We start from the raw sequence: 18,647 nt of genomic DNA, 5'->3' as shown, positions 1-18,647 counted from the left end.
TATTTTTTTTTATGTTTTATTTATTTTTGAGAGAGAGAGAAGGAGCAGGAGCATGAGAGTGACAGAGAGAGGGGGACAGAAGATCTGAGGCAGGCTTCACACCAACAGCAGCAAGCCTGATGTAGGGCTCGAACTCACGAACTGCAAGACCATGACCTAAGCTGAGGTTGGATGCTCGCCCGACTGAGTCACCCAGGTGCCCCTAGGCATCCTAGTATTTAAAAAATATTCCCGGGTAATTTTCACAAGATTGAGACCCATATGCTCAGAGACAGCATGAAATTCTGACAAGGTCTTTGTGGTGACTGGGCTCACTGGGAAAAGAACCTGGGTCAGTAAAAAGCAGCTCATGTGTAACTTGAGGAAAGGGTTCCAGTATGCCCTGTCAGGTTTGTAGGACTTCTGCTGTTCTCCCCTCGGCTGTAATGGCCTGCACTGGCCCTTCACACACACCCCCTCAGATCTTGACCCAGCTGCTTGGACTCTGGCCTGGAACCTTCACCTTCACTCCCTCACTGTCCACTCCATTCCAGTTCCATCCATCCCTGGTTCAGGTACTGTCTGCCGCCCAGGTCCTGACTTCTCAGTCCCTTCTGCCTGTTCACCCACATCTCCTGGTTCTGACCCAGGGCTGGTCCTTATCCCGATCCTGATCAGAACTAGAAGAGACTTTCTGAGGGCCATGGCTCTGAGGAAGAAACAATACAAACCCTTCCCCCCAAAGACTAGGGGAGCTGGGGAGGGATACTTATCTGCCTGAAGACTATAGAAACCAGGGTTGCCTGGCTGGCTCAGTTGGTGGAGTGTGCAACTCTTGATCTCGGGGTTGTGAGTTCAAGCCCCACGTTGGGTATAGAGATTATCTAATTAAATAAAACTTTTTTTAAAAAAATGTAGAACCTGGCCTCTCAGACCTGAGGGTGCCATCAGCTATGCCTCAATCATATGTCTTCCCATGCCAATTAACTTCAGCAGTGAAATATATAATAACAGAGAAGAATATGAAGCTATTAAAAATTGCAATTGTGCACTTTTTAATTTTGAAAATTTCATAGCAAGAATCTCTGGGGTTGACCCAAGTGTTGGAAAACAATGATTTTAAAACTTGCTCCTATCAAAAAAGATGTGGTACATATACACAATGGAACATTATTCAGCCATGAGAGAGGAAGATATCCCCCACTTGAAACAACATGGATGGACCTTGAGCACATTGTGTTAATGAGACAAGTCAGACATAGGAAGACAAGTACTGTTTGATATCACTTACATTGAAATCTAAAAGAGTTAAATCTGTAGCAAACAGTAAAATGGTGGATACCAGGGGATTGAGGCTGTGGATGAGACAGACGGTGTTTAAGGATACAAACTTGTAAGGAGTAATAAATAAGTCATAGGATCTAATGTGCAGTATAATGAATATACACAATAGTATTGTACTATAATGATGTAATATGATAAATACTACATCAAGAATCATATTACAATATATAAATGTATCAAAGTAACATGCTAGACATCTTAAACTTACACAATATTACACATCAAATTTATTTCATTAAAAAAAAAACCTGCTTCTATCAATTAAATAATGATTTAGTAGCACTAATTCTTGGTGCAATGGGAGGACATTGAAGGGTGTGAGCAGAAGTCAGACATAATCCAATCTGTATTTTTAAAATACAATTTGCATTTTTTGCCATGTAACAAATAAAATGCTGTGGTCAAGAGTGAAAGCAGGGAAACCAGTTAGGAAGCTACTTCAGGGGTCCGGGTACAAGAAGGTCATAAGTTGAACTTGGGTGATGACAGCAGAGGTCAACACAACTGGGCAGCTTCAAGAGATATTTTGGAGGTAGAGTTAACAAGATGTGCTGATGAATTCGATTAGGTAGGCAAAGAAGAAGGAATCAAAGCTGACTCCTAGGTTTCTGGAAAGGACCTTTGGAAAGGACCGTTTACTGTAATGGGAAAGACTAGCAAGACAAAATCTTTGGACAGACCTGCTGGTGTTCTGGCAAGTACCCAGCAAAAGGAGGGGCGGCAAGTGGAACTGCCAGGTAGGAACTGCAAAAGCAGTTATCAGGTGTGCATTTAACACTAGGAGAGTCTAGTGATCTGGAGTGGGTCCTCAAACATCAGTGCACCTCCCCAAGTACCCAAACCTTCAGTAATTAGGATATTTGTCAGAGAACAAAGACAGATTCAAGCATGAGAGAAAAAAAACAAAGACACAGGAATAGCAAAAGATGGAGCTTGGGAACAAGCCATGAAGCAAGTACTAAGATCCAGGAACGCAGGTCCAGTGTAGGATGAGAGCAACCACAAAGGTCCTCTTTTCTGAGATGTATTCTCAGAACCCAGCACAGTGGTTACCTATGTTAAGTACTCCAATATTTTTTAAATGGCTTTATTTATTTAATAAGTACTTGTAAAAGGCTTACTATGTACCAAGTTTCATTCTAAGTGCTTTAAAAATATCAACTTGTTTAATCCTCACAACAAACCCTATGCCCATCTTTCAGATGACAAAATTTAGGCATGTCAGATTAAGTCATTAACATTAAGTAATGGCATAGCCAGGAGCTGGCCCCACAGTTCATGCCCCCAGCCATCATGCCACACTAGGAATAAATACATAAAGTCAGAGGTGCTTCCTTTAGCAAGATAGAGACTTTCACAAAGTTTACATTTACACTGGTAAATTCAAAGCTGTTGCTAAGATGAAAGCCTGGTGAATCTGAATGTACCCTTACATTCTGTGCTGCCACACCCACTGAATTATCATATTAGATTTCAGTGTCGGAGGACATAGAAAGGCAACACTATAGTGCCCACTTCCTACAGGGTGACGTACACTTCTTTAACTTCAGTACAGATGGTTGAATTCATGGTAGGTGATCATCTGTCCCTCCTACTTTTCTCCACTGTATGCCTACATAGTACAATGGCCTTGGTACATTGATTTGTCTGAATCCTTTCAAACTATGCTGTTTTGTTTTTCTTTTTCTCTTTCTTTCTTTCTTTCTTTCTTTCTTTCTTTCTTTCTTTCTTTCTTTTTCTTTCTTTCTTTCTTTCTCTTTCTTTCTTTCTTTCTTTCTTTCTTTCTTTCTTTCTTTCTTTCTTTCTTTTTTTAGAGAGAGAGTAGGGGAAGGACAGAGGGAGGGGGGAGAGAATCTCCAACAGGCTCCATTATCAGCGCAGAGCCCAACTCAGGGCTCAATCTCATGACAGTGAGATCATGACCTGAGCCAAAATCAAGAGTCAGACGCTTAGCAGACTGAGCCACCCAGACACCCCTATTTTCTCTGTGGCTGTTTTAAATTTCTCTCTCTCATACATTTTTCACGAAAGACTATCTTTTAAAATCGTAAGATGTTAGGGGCACCTGAGTGGCTCAGTTGGTTAAGCATCCAACTGAACATAAGCAGGTCATGATCTTGCGGTCTGTGAGCTCAAGCCCCGCATAAAGCTCTGTCCTGACAGCTCAGAGCCTGGAGCCTGCTTTGGATTCTATGTCTCTCTCTCTCTCTCTCTCTCTCTCTCTCTCTCTCTGCCCCTACCCGCTCATGCTCTGTTCTCTCAAAAATAAATAAACATTAAAAAAAAAATTTTAAATCGTAAGATGTTACTGTAAGTCTATATGATTCCTAACTACTGCAAAATATGCATCCACCACATTTTATTCATTTGCTTTCTTTGTGATGGACATGTAAGATGTTTCAAACACCCTGCTACCACAAACAAGACTGTGATGAACTTTTTGTTTATCCTTTACTGGACTTATGGAAGGATTTATCTGGAATACATACCTAGAAGGGGTCCTAAGATATTTACAAACTTTAACTAAATACTGAAAGAGATTGCTTTCCAGAATGGCTATATAGTCTAGACTCCCATCAACAGTACTTGGGGATTCCCACTGCCCACATCCTTGCCAATACTTGTTATTATCCACCTTTTAATTTTTGTCAGTTGGATGAGTATGGAGTGATAACTTATTTAAATTTTCTCTTCTCTCATTACTCATAAATTTCAGCATCTGTTCATACATAGTTTTGTTAGATTTCCACGATACTCTTGTGAAAATAACCTATTCATACCTTTTGACCATTTCTCTGGTGGATTTCTTATCTTCCTCATGTTGATTTGCAGTACATCATTGTATATTCTTTATATTAAGGTCCATATTTGGTTCCTTTTAAACATTGCAAATATCTTTCCCCAGTCTATCATCTGTCAGTCAAATGTATCTATGACCTTTCTACAATTTCTACAATAGGAACTTTTGATAAAATGACATTCTTTTTCTTTTTTTAAGTAGAATGGAAAAATGTGAAGGCCTTCAGCTTTTATAACTGTAAAACCATTCTTTCATCAAACCATGAGACACAATGACTAAGGAGACAGCCTGATAATAAATAAATCTGAAGTTCTAATTCCCAGACCACTAAATTGGTGATTAAGGAATGCTTTTGGTGTATTCTATTAATAAGCTGAAGCCATTTTTTATTTACCCAACCTTGTTCCACAAAGGGTCTGAGGAAGCTTACAAGAAAACAAGCAATAAAATTGAAAAATATAAATAACCAAAAAATCAGGAACAAGGAAAACACACAGCAGAATAGAAGGTCAAGACCAGGAGGAAACTAAGAATGCAGACATGTAGGCCACAGGGTTCAATAAAGTTATTAATGTTGAGCCAAAAATTTGTCTCTGAGCTTCTTGGCAACCAGAGGGAAAAGGGAAAAGGGAATACAATCAGGCACAGTCAACGATACTCTCTTTGTTGATAAGAAAACATACAAGGTCCTTGGGGGAAGATAAACTTTTCCTCTATGAGTTCTAAAAGAATTTCTCAGGTGGGCTTCACACTGGGGACAGTTCCCTCACTGACATCTCTATCAGAGCAATGCATCTCATTTCTTATAACATTTCTGTATAAGCTGATGGCCACCAAACTATATTATCAAACATGAAAAGTAACCCTGTCTATCATCTGCCAGTTAAATGTGAGGAGGAGGAGATGAAGAGGAGAGAAGGAGACCAAAGAAAAATCTATCCAAGCCTGCAGTGTTTTAGACTTCAATTCAGTGTAAGACTCAAACCAAAAACATCTGGAAGAATTAATGACAAGTTAGTTAAGATAACACTAATTGCTGACATAGAACCCCCTGAAAATCTCAGTAGCCTAACTCTGAATTTGGGGAACTGGGGAATAGAAGTGTTTTTCTTTCCTTCTTTTTTTAAGTAGGCTCCGTGCCCAACACGGGCCTTGAACTCATGACCCTGAGAACTACCGACTGGGCCATCCAGGTGCCTCAGTCTGTTTCATTCATGTAAAGCCAAAATGAGAACCAGCCTCCTTCCATCTTGAGTCTCCACCATATTCAACATATGGGAAAAGACAAAGAGGACCATGCATGGGAGATTTTTATGGGCCAGGCCTGGAAGTAACAACACATCACTTCTGCTCACATTCCACTGGCTAGAACTTAGAATACTCTCAGCCACAAATGATCTGTTGTGTCTTTCAAATATTTCTTCATAAACAATTTTCAATACCAAGCTTCAGCAAATTACAGCCTGCAGGCAAAGTCTACCTCACTGCCTGTTTTCACATGTGAAAACATTCACAAATAGGTCACACATTTCACATGTGACCATTTACAAGAATGGTCTCTCCATTTCTTAATGGTTGAAAAAGAAAGCAAAAGGGGAATAATAATTTGCAACATGTGAAAATTATATAAAATTCAAGTTTCAGTGTCCATAAATAAAGTTTTATTGGAACACAGCCAATAAAGTCTGCACTACACAACAACAAATTTAAATAGTTGCAACAGAGACCATATAATTGACAAAGTTGAAATATTTTCTATCTGGCCCTTTGTTGAAAAGGTTTCCAACCCCTGCTTTAAACTGATAAGAATTTATAGGAATTGAGTAACAGGTACTTCTATAAAGTGACTTAAATCATAAATATTCCTGACTGATGGTTGAAGTGAATCTGTAAGCATTAGTAATCAAATGAACTGATGGTAAAATTGATAACTTTTGGGAACATTGGTGAGTCTGAACAAGATTCTGGCTATTCTCCTACATGCAGAATTGGATAAAGAAGAACCTGCATGCAAAGCCAGGATTTTTCATAAGAAGTATTTCTGGATCCATACCAGTTCAAAAACAAATAACTGATGAGCCATTTTTACATAAATAAGTAAAGAAACACTTGCTTATGTGGAAATTTGCTTTCTAAACTTCTCAAATACCAAAGTATTTCTGGGGGTGCCTGGGTGGCTTAGTTGGTTAAGCATCTGGCTTTGGCTCAGGTCATGATCTCACGGTTCATGAGTTCGAGGCCCGCATCAGGCTCTCTGCTGTCAGCACAGAGCCTGCTTCAGCTCCTCTGTCACCCTCTCTATCTTTGCCCCTCCTCCACTCTCTCTCTCTCTCTCTGTCTGTCTCTCTCTCACTCAAAAATAAGTAAACATTTTTTAAAGTATTTATTCAATAGAATTGTTAGATATTACACTAGCATGGTTTGTTTTAAAATAATTTAAATAAATTTTAAATAACTTGCCATTTTGTTATAGAAAGGATACTATTTTTTAAGGATTGTAAATACCTTAATTTTAATGGTAAGAAGGTAAATGATAAATATAAATGGCTAAGAATAATATTTAATGAAATTATATATACATAAGTTTATTTATAAGTAGTTTCCTGAGGATTACGTTAGCATAACCTTCTTTGTTTCTTGATAACTCTAGAGTCAGATCAAGAACAAAAGTAACTCCTGGGGTGCCTGGGTGGCTCAGCTGGTTAGGTGTCCAACTCTTGGTTTCAGCTCAGGTCATGTTCTCATGGTTCACGAGTGTGACGTCCATGTTGGGCTCCGTGCTAACAGTGTGGAGCCTGCTTGAGATTCTCTCCCTCCCTCCCTCTCTCTCTCTCTCTCTCTCTCTCTCTCTGCTCCCTCCACTCACTCTCTAAATAAATAAACTTTAAAAAGAATAAAGAACAAAAGTAACTCCTTTTTATCAGAATGCCTTATCGACCTCAAACATTAACTGATAGCATTTCTTTCTACTGAAATTCCAAAACATAAATAGGTTCACAGGGAATATGTGCTGCTTGTACATACACAAGACCAGTTTAAGAATTTAGGAAAGAATAACATGTACCAACATATCAAAATAAACTTCAAAAAACTCAGCATTAATGTCAGTAGGTACCCCACCTTGAGTATCACAGTGACAGAAAGTGTAAGCCTCAGGACAAAGTTTGTCTTTTAGTCACTGTAATCATCCACAGCAAACAAAACCCCCAGTCCTGGGGACACAGGCTACCTGTGACCAGGATGCCCAAAACTTGGGAATGACCTCAGAGATCACTGTACCAGGATTTGATATCAAACTCCTTGTTCTATGCAAGAAGAACCTGACCACAGACTTAAGAGACTTGTCCAGGCAACGCAGCCAGTGAGTGGCAGCGTTGACATTAGAATCCAGCCAACCCTCTTCCCATCCTGTGCTTCTTCCTCTACACAATTCAGCCCTCTAAGCATTGGCTCTCTGGAGCCATCAGTTTGCAGACTCAAGCAAGGTTCACATAGCTTCCTTCTAAGGCAAATTCAAATTCAAGTCCCATACCACTTACTGCACGAATGGCTCCCAGTAAGACCTACAAAGCAGAGGCCTATCTGCTCTGTGGGGCCCCAAAGATCCTTTTCATAAGAGCTAGGTTTACCTTGACACTTTGGCCTAAGGCTCAGAAGTCTTTCACCTTTCCCTTCAGACTGCATTGGTCAACCATGGTTCTTTTCTTCCCTTCTTACCTCCTACCTCTTTCCTATCTGGCATCTGCTTTGCAGATCATTCTTCTTTGGTGTGACAGAATGGTTAAAGTCAACAACCACACAACTGTTCAACTGCTGGAGAAAAGTCCTGGGCAGCCAGGACCACTGCTTTTACCTAAATATTGCAAATTGCTGTGTGAAAATCCAGGATGTGTTTGTAGATTTATTTCTGCTAACATAGTGATTTTACTAACTGAAACCATGACAAAATTTGTCAATTTCTAAAGTTGTTTTTTTTTTAATTTCTGTTTTTTAAGTTTTTGTTTTTTTTAATTCTAAGACATCACAGCCTGGGCCACTTACTCTTGGTAGGTTATTGGGGGTAGTACTACAGAGAATGGAATCAACCCAATTTAATATTATTTGGTGTTACTTAGCAATACTAAATAGTAATCTCCTATTTCCCCCTATTTTTGAATAGGACCAGATCTCAATTAACAGCATTGATTTATTTAAAATAAAAATAGCTGGGTGCCTAGGTGGCTCAGTAGGTTAAGCATTTGACTCGAGATCAAGCCCTGCATTGGGTTCTGGGCTCTGTGTTGACAGCATAGAGCCTACTTGGCATTCTGTCTCTCCCTCTCTCTTTACCCTTCCCCCTCACTCTCGTTTTTTCTTTCTCTCTCTCAAAATAAATAAATAAACATTTAAAAAAATTAAAAAGCAAAAGTAGTGATCTCTCTTTATTCTCTTTTTTTTTTAATTTTTTTTTTCAACGTTTTTTATTTATTTTTGGGACAGAGAGAGACAGAGCATGAACGGGGAAGGGGCAGAGAGAGAGGAAGACACAGAATCGGAAACAGGCTCCAGGCTCCGAGCCATCAACCCAGAGCCTGACGCGGGGCTCGAACTCACGGACCGCGAGATCGTGACCTGGTTGAAGTCGGACGCTTAACCGACTGCGCCACCCAGGCGCCCCTTTTTTTTTTTTTTTTTTCTCTTCTCTCTCTTTATTCTCTAGGTCCCAACTGTAAAATCTCACAGTCCCCAATTAACAGTGATTCATTTTAAGCAAAAATAGTAGCAACTTTTTATTTTCTCACTCATTCCAAAAATGCATAATGTTACTTTAGTGCTTCCTCTACCCCAAATCAGAGGGCTGAAGCTCTTTAAAAACCTAGCATGATAGATGCCATCAAAATGGCTAAACACTGCAATCCTGATTTTCAAAGTTCTTTCCTAGTAACAACTGTCATTTTCTTTCTAGAAGTTCAACTATGATACTTCCAGGTGGTCATCTCCTACAGAGTCTGATTTTTTCACCTAGACCTACCCAGTGTTAAAACACAAAATCGTGGCAATACAACCGCAAAGGCTGGGACACAGAATGTAAAGCATCAGAATTAAAAAGCTTAAAAAGGGCAGATATCTGGATGTTGGGAGCATATGAGTCATCAGGAGACTGGTTCATTTTTTATTTTTCACAAAGATACTTGAAGTTAGAGTTTCATATGAGTTATAGATAGAAGGGGCCATAAAGATCATATAGTCCTAGCCTTCTTTCAAAAAAAAAGATAGAGGCACCTGGGTGGCTCAGTCAGTTAAGCATCCAACTTTGGCTCAGATCATGATCTCATGGTTCATGGGTTCAAGCCCCACATCAGGCTCTGTGCTGACAGCGCAGAGCTGAAGGCTGCTTCAGATTCTGTTGTCTTCCTCTCTCTGAGCGACCCCCTCCCCCATGCTCTGTCTCTCTCTCTCTCTCCAAAAAAATAAATAAATAAACATTTTTAAAAATTAAAAAAAAAAAATATATATATATATATATACATATATATATATATATATATATATATATATATATGCAACCTAGTCTTGTGGCTAAGAGCTCATGCTGGAATTTGATGGCCAGAGTTCAAATCCTGACTCCATCATCTTCCATTCTATGAAGTTGGTCAAGTAGACTATCTTCTATGTAGCTCAGTATTCTCATCTATAAAATAGGGTAATAATGACATTTACCTCATTAGTTTTGTGAGGACTAAGTAAAATAATACATATTTGGCAAAAATAGCTAATAAAACACTGAGAAGAAATACAAGAGATGAGAAGCTCTAACAAATATCAATACTTACTATGGAGCCTCTTGAGTGAAAATAATGTGGTTCTGGCAAATGAATAGGCAGACCAATGTAAGAGGATAGAAGGTAGAGAAATCAGTCCAACTACATATGAAATCTAGTGTATGGTAAGCAAACAACTGAGGCAAAGGAGGGCTTTTTAATATGATCTTGGGACGACTGTACAGACATCTAGAGACTCACTCTGTTGGTGAGGTTATGGGGAGACAAATAGTACTACAGAGAATGGAAAATAGTACAACCCCTCTGAATGGGTCATTTGCCAATGTCTAATGAATGGTTTTTGCATTTACCTTTCCAGAAATAATACGTATGCCTATATATGTACACTTCTTCATTGTACCGTATTTGTATTTGCAGAATATCAGAAGCTACCCAAGTGCCCAGAGAAGACTGACTGAATAAACCATGATACTTACAATTGACTACTAGGAAGCAATAAAATGGAATGAGGAATAAATAATAATAGTAATAATAATAATAATAATAATAATAAGTAATAATAATAATAAATATGACTTGGGAGAAACACTCAGAAAGAACCTATCTTTTAGTAAACACTTGGTAAATATTAAATTTTTTAAAATACAGATTAAGAAGTTAAGGCCAGGAGGTTATGTGACTTACTCAGTGTGACAACACACGGAGCCCTAGAGTTCCCAGTCTACATCAGTGACTTGACTTTGCCATTCTCTTTCTTACAAATGTTTTGATCTAGTAAATATTTCGATCTTGTATAAACACTAGCTTAGCTATAAACATTACTTAGCATTAAAGCAAGAGCTGAGGCAAATGCAAATGCTTTTCTCAAGAATTTAAAAAGTCCCATCGCTATGGATGCAGTTTGCACAGTGTTTTCTAATTGAAGGCACTTTTGTAATACTGCCCACATTTTCATAGCCATTTATGATAACTCTGCTGTTGTTGTCACTAGTTGTTACTCTTACAGCCCTATAAGAAGCATGATTAGTAGTATCCCTACTTACAAAATTGGAAACTGGAGAACAGAGCGGATCACAGAAACCAATCTCCCTACAAGCCTATAGTTTTATGAAATGACACAAAGATTTAGCTAGATATATCAGCTTCTTCCAGGAAATGTGAACATTTAAATTTTTATTTCTTCTGTATATAGGACTAACTCTAAAAAAAAAAAAAGTACAATTTGTATGTCACAAAAGATCAAATGAAGCCAAATAAGTCTTCTAGAATGAATTTGAAACAGAAAGTAATTCCATTATCACCAACCAGGGTAACATGCCCTGGTTTAATAATAATTATTTAAATCTTAAGCAATATCATACACTAAAGAAATACATAGAAGCTATATTTTGTTTTAATTTGGAGATGTAAGGAAAAGGGACTATAAGCTTACCTAACTTCTGATATTTTAAAAAAGGATTTTTAAAACCTTTTGTAGGCAAGTGCCCAGATGTATGAACCAGGGTATCTGTTACAATGTTGTTTGTATAATGCATAAAGTAGACAACATCTTAAATAAATACTCAATAAGGGGAGGGTAAGTAAGTAAATCATGGCATATCTCCATCGTGGAATACTATACAACCATCAACACTGATGATTAGGCATAAACTCATCATGTAAAAATGTTCTATTCATGAGAAAAAAAGCAATTATAAGAACACATGGGTGGCTCAGTCGGTTAAGCATCAGACTTCAGCTCAGGTCATGATCTCATGGTTCATGGGTTCAAACCCCACATCAGGCTCTGTGCTCACAGCTCAGAGCCTGGAGTTTACTTCAGATTCCATGTCTCCCTCTCTCTCTGCCCCTCCCCTGCTCACACTCTCTGTGTCTCAAAAAATAAACATTAAAAAAAATAATAATAAATTAAAAAAATAAATAAATAAATAAACAAATGTTAAAAAAAATTTTAAGAAAAAAGCACTTATAAATAGTAATTTGTTATGGTCCCATTTTGATAAAAATCTAAGTGAAAATCATATCTCATATGCATTGGAATACATAGAAAAGAAAGGCTGGAAAAACACACATCAAAATAAGAATAAAGATTATTTCTGGGTAGTAGAATTATAGATTGGTTGTTTTTCTCCTTTATATTTTCAAACTGTTTACTCTAGTATGTTTCACTTCCAAAAAAAAAAAAAAACCAATAAAGCTTGTAGTGCATCAGAAAGAGATGTAGATGTAGATCATAGGGTATAAATTGATGAAAACCATTATTCCAAAATGGTTAATATTAAGAAATTATTTTTAATCATACCAATAACTTACCTTCTGCAGCATACTTCATAGCAAATATGAGAGAAATTGCTTTATTTTCCTTCTGTCTCTGGGTAAACAGTTACCAACTAAAATCAGAAGCAGAACTAAGATCAAAACATAAAGGTTCAGGATTTCAATTCCCATTGCTAAAGTTCATTAATTCAATAAGTATTTATTATGCAGCTACAATTTAAGGAACATAAGGATAAGTCATGAACAGATCCTACTCTCAGAGACCACAGTTACTAACAGAATAAGGAACCTACTGAATTAAAAAAGAGATAATGCCACAGAAAGGTATGTATGAAGGAGAGGTTTCTTTTTATTCAGGGAGTTAACGAAGAGTTATTAAACAATAAAACAACAACAACAACAACAACAACAGAGGTTCGGTATTGAAAAGTTGAATTTGTGTGGTTATATGATGTGCATTACCTTAGAAAAATGAACTCTATATAGTACTAGGTGAAGAAAGAAAGCTGCAAAGTAAAATGTGGTTTAGTAACACATGTATACCTCAGCAATGTATATACCAAAATGTTAAAATGATAATCTCTAGATAAGGGAATTATAGGGTTGGGTTTTTTTTTCAGTCATTTTGCTATGTTGTCATGTCCTATTTTAGCACAATCCTAAAGGGTATATTACAATCAATAAAGAGGGGGAAACTTGTCCATGGTGACCAAATAAAAGCTTGCATCAGGCCATGATTAGTGCAGACTATGAAGGAACTAATGCTAACAAGATTGTGACCAGAATAAGGGACTTGCCCCATTTTCTTTTTTCTTTTTTAAGCTTATTTCTTTACTTTGAGAGAGAGAGTGAGCAAGCTGGGGAGGGACACAGAAAGAGGGAGAGAGAGAATCCCAAGCAGGCTCCATGCTATCAGCACGAAGCCTGATGTGGGGCTTGAGCTAACAAACCGTGAGATCATGACCTAAGCTGAAACCAAGAGTCAGACACTTATCTGACTTAGACACCAAGGTGCTCCAAAAGAGATTTTGTTTTAGTTGTAAGTCAACACTGAATGCTTAAAGAGCTAGCCATATTAGGAATTTGATGTCCCCTTTTCTGATACACCTGGTTCTGACTTTTTCCATCTGACAACATTGAATGAGTGCTACAAAATTATCATCTCTACTTTGGTGTAATGTTCAGAGAACTAAGTAGATGCTTACAGACTGAAAAAGGAACCAAAATAACCAGAACTCCTAAGCGTGTTCACAATTATATGATCATGAATAATCAATATGACTTCACAAAGAAGGTGTCCTGTCTTGGTAATATACAGTGATCTTCTTACATAGCCAAGTAGCAGGCCTGGTAGATCATAGAATAAAAATTGATGAAAACCTAGCTTGACTTTAGGAAGCCTTTGGATCCTGCCCTATAAAACATGATGGAAAAATATGAACAGGAACAGACAACAAACTCTTCACCAGCTAACTACAGCTGGATTGGGGAGCAGTAGCTAAAGCACTCAAATTTAGGAGATCACAAATAGTGTTTTGTAACATCAAAGTGAACAACAAACAGAGATGCCAAAAAGGGTATTCAGAAGGGAAAATAACAGTTTCAGGTGAAACAGTATAAATAACCAGAAACAAAATTCAGAATTAAACTTGGTAAGAAAAATGTGCTCAAAATATACCTTGATTGTGGGAGAGAAAGAGTTAAGAGATTATTTGGGTAGAAATCTGACTACCCAAATAGCAATTATAATAGCATTGCAATAGCAGTTATAACAGTGTTCCAACAATGGATATGGAATCAGGGCTATAGCATACAAATGCACGTTCTACACACCCACATTAGCATTTAGCACATGGTATTGTCATTATTTGTTGGCAAGTCTTGCTCTCCCTCAAGTGTTTTTTTTGTTTTGTTTTGTTTTTCCTTGCTGTATTCCCAGTACCTAGCAGAGTCTGGCAAGAGCAGCCTTTCAATAAATCCTTAAGAGTGAATAATATCATCCTCCTGTCTTCCTCAGGATACCCCACTAAAGCACTAAGCTCCCTCTTGGAGCTGTATTTAAAGATGGATATGAATAATTTTCTGACCATTCAAGGGAGAAGTTAGAAATGCTGGGGGGGGGGGCGGGCAATAAATGAGAATGGGATTATCAGTTTACAGAACTGGATTCCTCTATTTAAGGAAGAGAAAGCCGGGGTGTATTAGTTACAATGCTCAAATTCTGAAGAAATCCGACACAAAGAAAACATATTTTTCTACTAAAAATGTCCCAAAATGGATGGGTCAGAAGCCCACAGGGAAATGAACCATTAAATATTGTAATGGATACTAACAACAACAGCAACAATGACAAAATTAAAATACGTTTTACTAAATGCTTTCACAAAAGAGCTGGTGGCCTCTCAGCTCCAGTGATGAAAAGGTTATATGTGAGCCCTTGTGAACTAAAGAGCTAACTTCTCAAAAGCAAGCCCCTTCCAGAGCCAGGGACCCACAATTTCACAATAAATATGAATAACCAGACATCATCAGAACCTTTGCACAAAAATGCAAAACCCAGTTTTATTTTTATGATATTTATGTTCAATGCATCATAGGGGTCTATATCAAAATAGAATATAAAATATACTGTGGATATACAGGAAGTAGATTTCTGGAAAATCCCATACTTATCTCTTCATGTATACTTGCATAGATTTCTATGTTTTAAAAATTAGCTGGTTATTGGGGCGCCTGGGTGGCTCAGTCCGTTGAGCATCTGACTTTGGCTCAGGTCACGATCTCGCAGCTCATGAGTTCGAGCCCCACATCGGGCTCTGCACTGATAGGATAGCTCAGAGCCTGGAGCCTGCTTCAGATTCTGTGTCTCCCTCTCTCTGTCCCTCCCCTGCTCGCACTCTGTCTCTCTCTCTCTCAAAAATAAATAAACCTTAAAAAAATTGTTTTTAATTAGCTGGTTATTTGTTAATTCAGAATGCTCTAAATAAAACCTGACATTGAATATAATTATTTAAGTTTCAAAATGCATGACCTTTGTACCTAAAGTGTTCAGTATACACAGTAATATATGGTTGTAGTGAGAAATCATGAGAAAACAACCCAACTCTTGTTGATTCATCTGATCTATTTATTGAGTATTATACTGTTCTATTCTTTGGCCATTGTTTTTATTTGCAATACATAACTGTTCTAATAACCCATCTGTCACCATAAAGAACCTTTGGGCTTCCTCTCCTTTCCAAATAGCAGTGAAAGGGTCCCCCAAACCCACTGATATAGCACCAAATTTAACTAATCCCAGAGACCCTCTCACTTTTCATATTGAGTAGAACAAGGTCACACTGGGCATCTTCCAAATGTAAAGGCTTAATTGGACTAATTCTTTCATGATAATAATGTATATTTAAGATAGCCACTAAAAATTGTCAATGCTAATTTAGTAGATCAATTCCATTAAATGCTTTGAACTTTTCACCACTTGCTAATCTCATTTATTAAAGCTGCTGTTTTTGTTGAAAATCTGAAGCTATAACTTAATATCAGATTACAACAGTTCTAGCCAGACCTAAGAAATATTGCCTTGTATATAAAATATAACCTTAAAGGATCTTAAGTTGTGTTAAATTGCAAGATCCTACCCATAAAATTTCCTGCAGCCAAAATGCAGGGAAACCCTGTCAGTCTACTGGTAATCGTCATTATTGTACGAAGCTTTCAGTGGTGTTTTTATTTCAGAAATACAAGCTTTTTGTGTCTGAAGCACAGCTTTAACATCTGTGATTATTGATTATAGACCAACCTTCACATAACCACATGGTTCAGATTTTTATATCAAACGCCAAGTAATTTAGGTAATAGTTCAATTCGGGGCAATAAAAATGTCAAGATTTTGCTCAACATTTTGATGAATAACTTAAACAAATATAACTCATTAATGTAGAAATAATAACAGATCTGTTACTTAGCAAATGAAGAATTGGGAGAGAAGAGACACTCCACGCCACTATCACATATCCAACCATATAACATTTGTTTGGAACTAGACTTCCAAGGCTATTTTTACTCCCTGTGATTTACCACCAGTATCCTCTGGGTGATAGTTGAGGAAACAGATGCTGGGAATCTCTCTCCGCTCAGTTCCTGAGAGGAGAATTCTGACTCACAGCCCTGCCAGCTCCCTGCTTTGTACTCACACATGCGGAGGGGGGTGGAGTAAAACGTAAATGACTGTCTGATTTCCAGTCTCTCGTTGCCAGTTTCCTCAAAGTTTCCACTTACGCATTTGACTCCTTTACCAACTTCGTTTGAAGTTCCCATTCCAAAATCCTGAACGGCATGTTCCCAGGATACATTTAATTTTTTTTAAAAATTCATTCAGTGGGGATTTTCCAAATGAAATAAAAAATAAATAAATAAATTGAAAACTGGGGAGTGGGTGTTCTTTTTGTTGGAGTTTTTCTTTCACTGTTGACTGGGAATACTGATTACCACGGCGGGAAGAGCAAGGGAAAAGAATTGTAAAATATTCCCTGCCAAGCTTTAAGCCCACTTTCTTGTGGAGAACCATTACCTTCCCAAAGTTTCATAGATGCTGTTACTTATTGTGAACAGATTTGAACTAAAATAGATCTGCATCTATTTGGAGATTAAGTTCTTAATAAAAAATTAATGTTTATTAAATTTCTTAGATGCTTTAAGAAAGAATAAAGCATCTAAGCTAACAAGAATAGAAGGGGGGAAACTATGCAGTTTAAATACCTTTTATAATGGATTTAAAACAGAAGCACATTACGGATTGAGAATTCAGTTTCACAAGGCAACAGTTTCTATTAAAACTACTATTTTATGGAGAAATTAAATTCACTGGCCAATCTATGTTTTCACAAAGCTTTTTTTTAAAAACCTACTTTATTTTAAACAATAAGATCTATTTAGGTGATTTTTACAATTTAATTTTCTGTAAACCAATGAGATTTCCTTATTCAGTACCGCTGAATTACCTATTAATCCTTACTTATTAATCCTGTTATTTGGTGTTCGATGATAACCTAGAATAATTGACTTAACCTATTTTTACATTAGGAAAACTTAACAATTGTTATTGCATTTCAGATAAAATGAGTTTAAGCTGATGAATTAGGCCTCACAACGTAAAGGCAGCACCTTCCATTGGTGCGTCTATGTGAAACTGAGGCATCAAGTCAATTTACTAATTTCATGAAAATCTATCCATTCTTTGGGGGAGGTGGGTTATTAGCATATAGATCAAGCAACCACCTAAAGGCTAAATTATTGCTTTTCCTTCATAAAGACATCTAACCACACTCAAGGTTACCACCATATGATTCTCTGTGGAAGACCACACTGGTAGATTGGGCACAAAATCACTACCACCAAATAAATATTTCTTACCAGCCACAGATATAAATATAGATACATAGATATATAGATACAGATATAGACATAGATATAGATACAGATATGCTGTGCCAAATTAGTAACACTTTAATGGAAAATGAGGCAATATGAATGAAGAAAACCACTTTATGAAAAAATCTGGTGAGATGCCCACACTGAGTAGAGAAACTTAAAACACAAGAGTTTCTCCAGTGGAAAATCCTCACTGCTACACATCAAGCAAAAAGTCAACATAAAAATAGACACAAAAATCCATCCCCCACTAACATTTGCATAGATATTAAAAGAAAACCACACGCACATGAAAAATATATATGATGCTGAATTCCTTTTGTACCTGCAACAGATAACTGATGCCTAACAGTTACACTCTTGGGCTCTGTACATGTACAAAAACATCAAAATAACCAATTGATTTGGTCAGACATTTGAGCAAAAAGTCAGTCAACCATCTAGGTTACCTAAGAAACTATTCAGCCACTGAGACAAGGTGATAAACTCACTACTTACATATAAATGAAAAAAGACAGTGTCAACAATATGCTTATTGAATATGACACAGGCAGGAACAGGGGGAAATTTTTTTAATGAATACTTCAACTCTGGCACATGAATCACAAAATTAAAATCCCTCCAATATACACAACTACAGTTGCCTAATTGAAAAGGCCCAGTGTCAGCACCAACAGAGGTAAAACATAACTCTCCTTTTAATATATCCTTGTGCCGTCAAATGGCCTAATAAGTGTAACATTGAAGATTGATTCTACAGCATCTCAAGGGTTAAGTTCTGTGTTGTGAATAATTTTGAAAAAGTATTCTAGGAAGAATCAGGCTTAGGCTAGTTCAGCAAGAGGAACCGTTCCATAATGAGGCTTGGCCTGGCCCAGTCCCAGTAGAATTAATTTTGTGCCATAGAACACCTAGATAAATTAGTTTCCCTTTAAATATTGAGTCCTAAAAGAGTTAAAAGAGGGAGAATATCAATCAATAATTTTTAGATTAACTACTTTGTATATGACAAAACAAAATTAACTTTGTCATTATAACCCCTTATTCTGGCATTT

The sequence above is a fragment of the Neofelis nebulosa genome, chromosome 2 (assembly GCF_028018385.1).
Source record: "Neofelis nebulosa isolate mNeoNeb1 chromosome 2, mNeoNeb1.pri, whole genome shotgun sequence".
NCBI lineage: Eukaryota > Metazoa > Chordata > Mammalia > Carnivora > Felidae > Neofelis > Neofelis nebulosa.
This window is presented reverse-complemented; position numbering follows the sequence as displayed.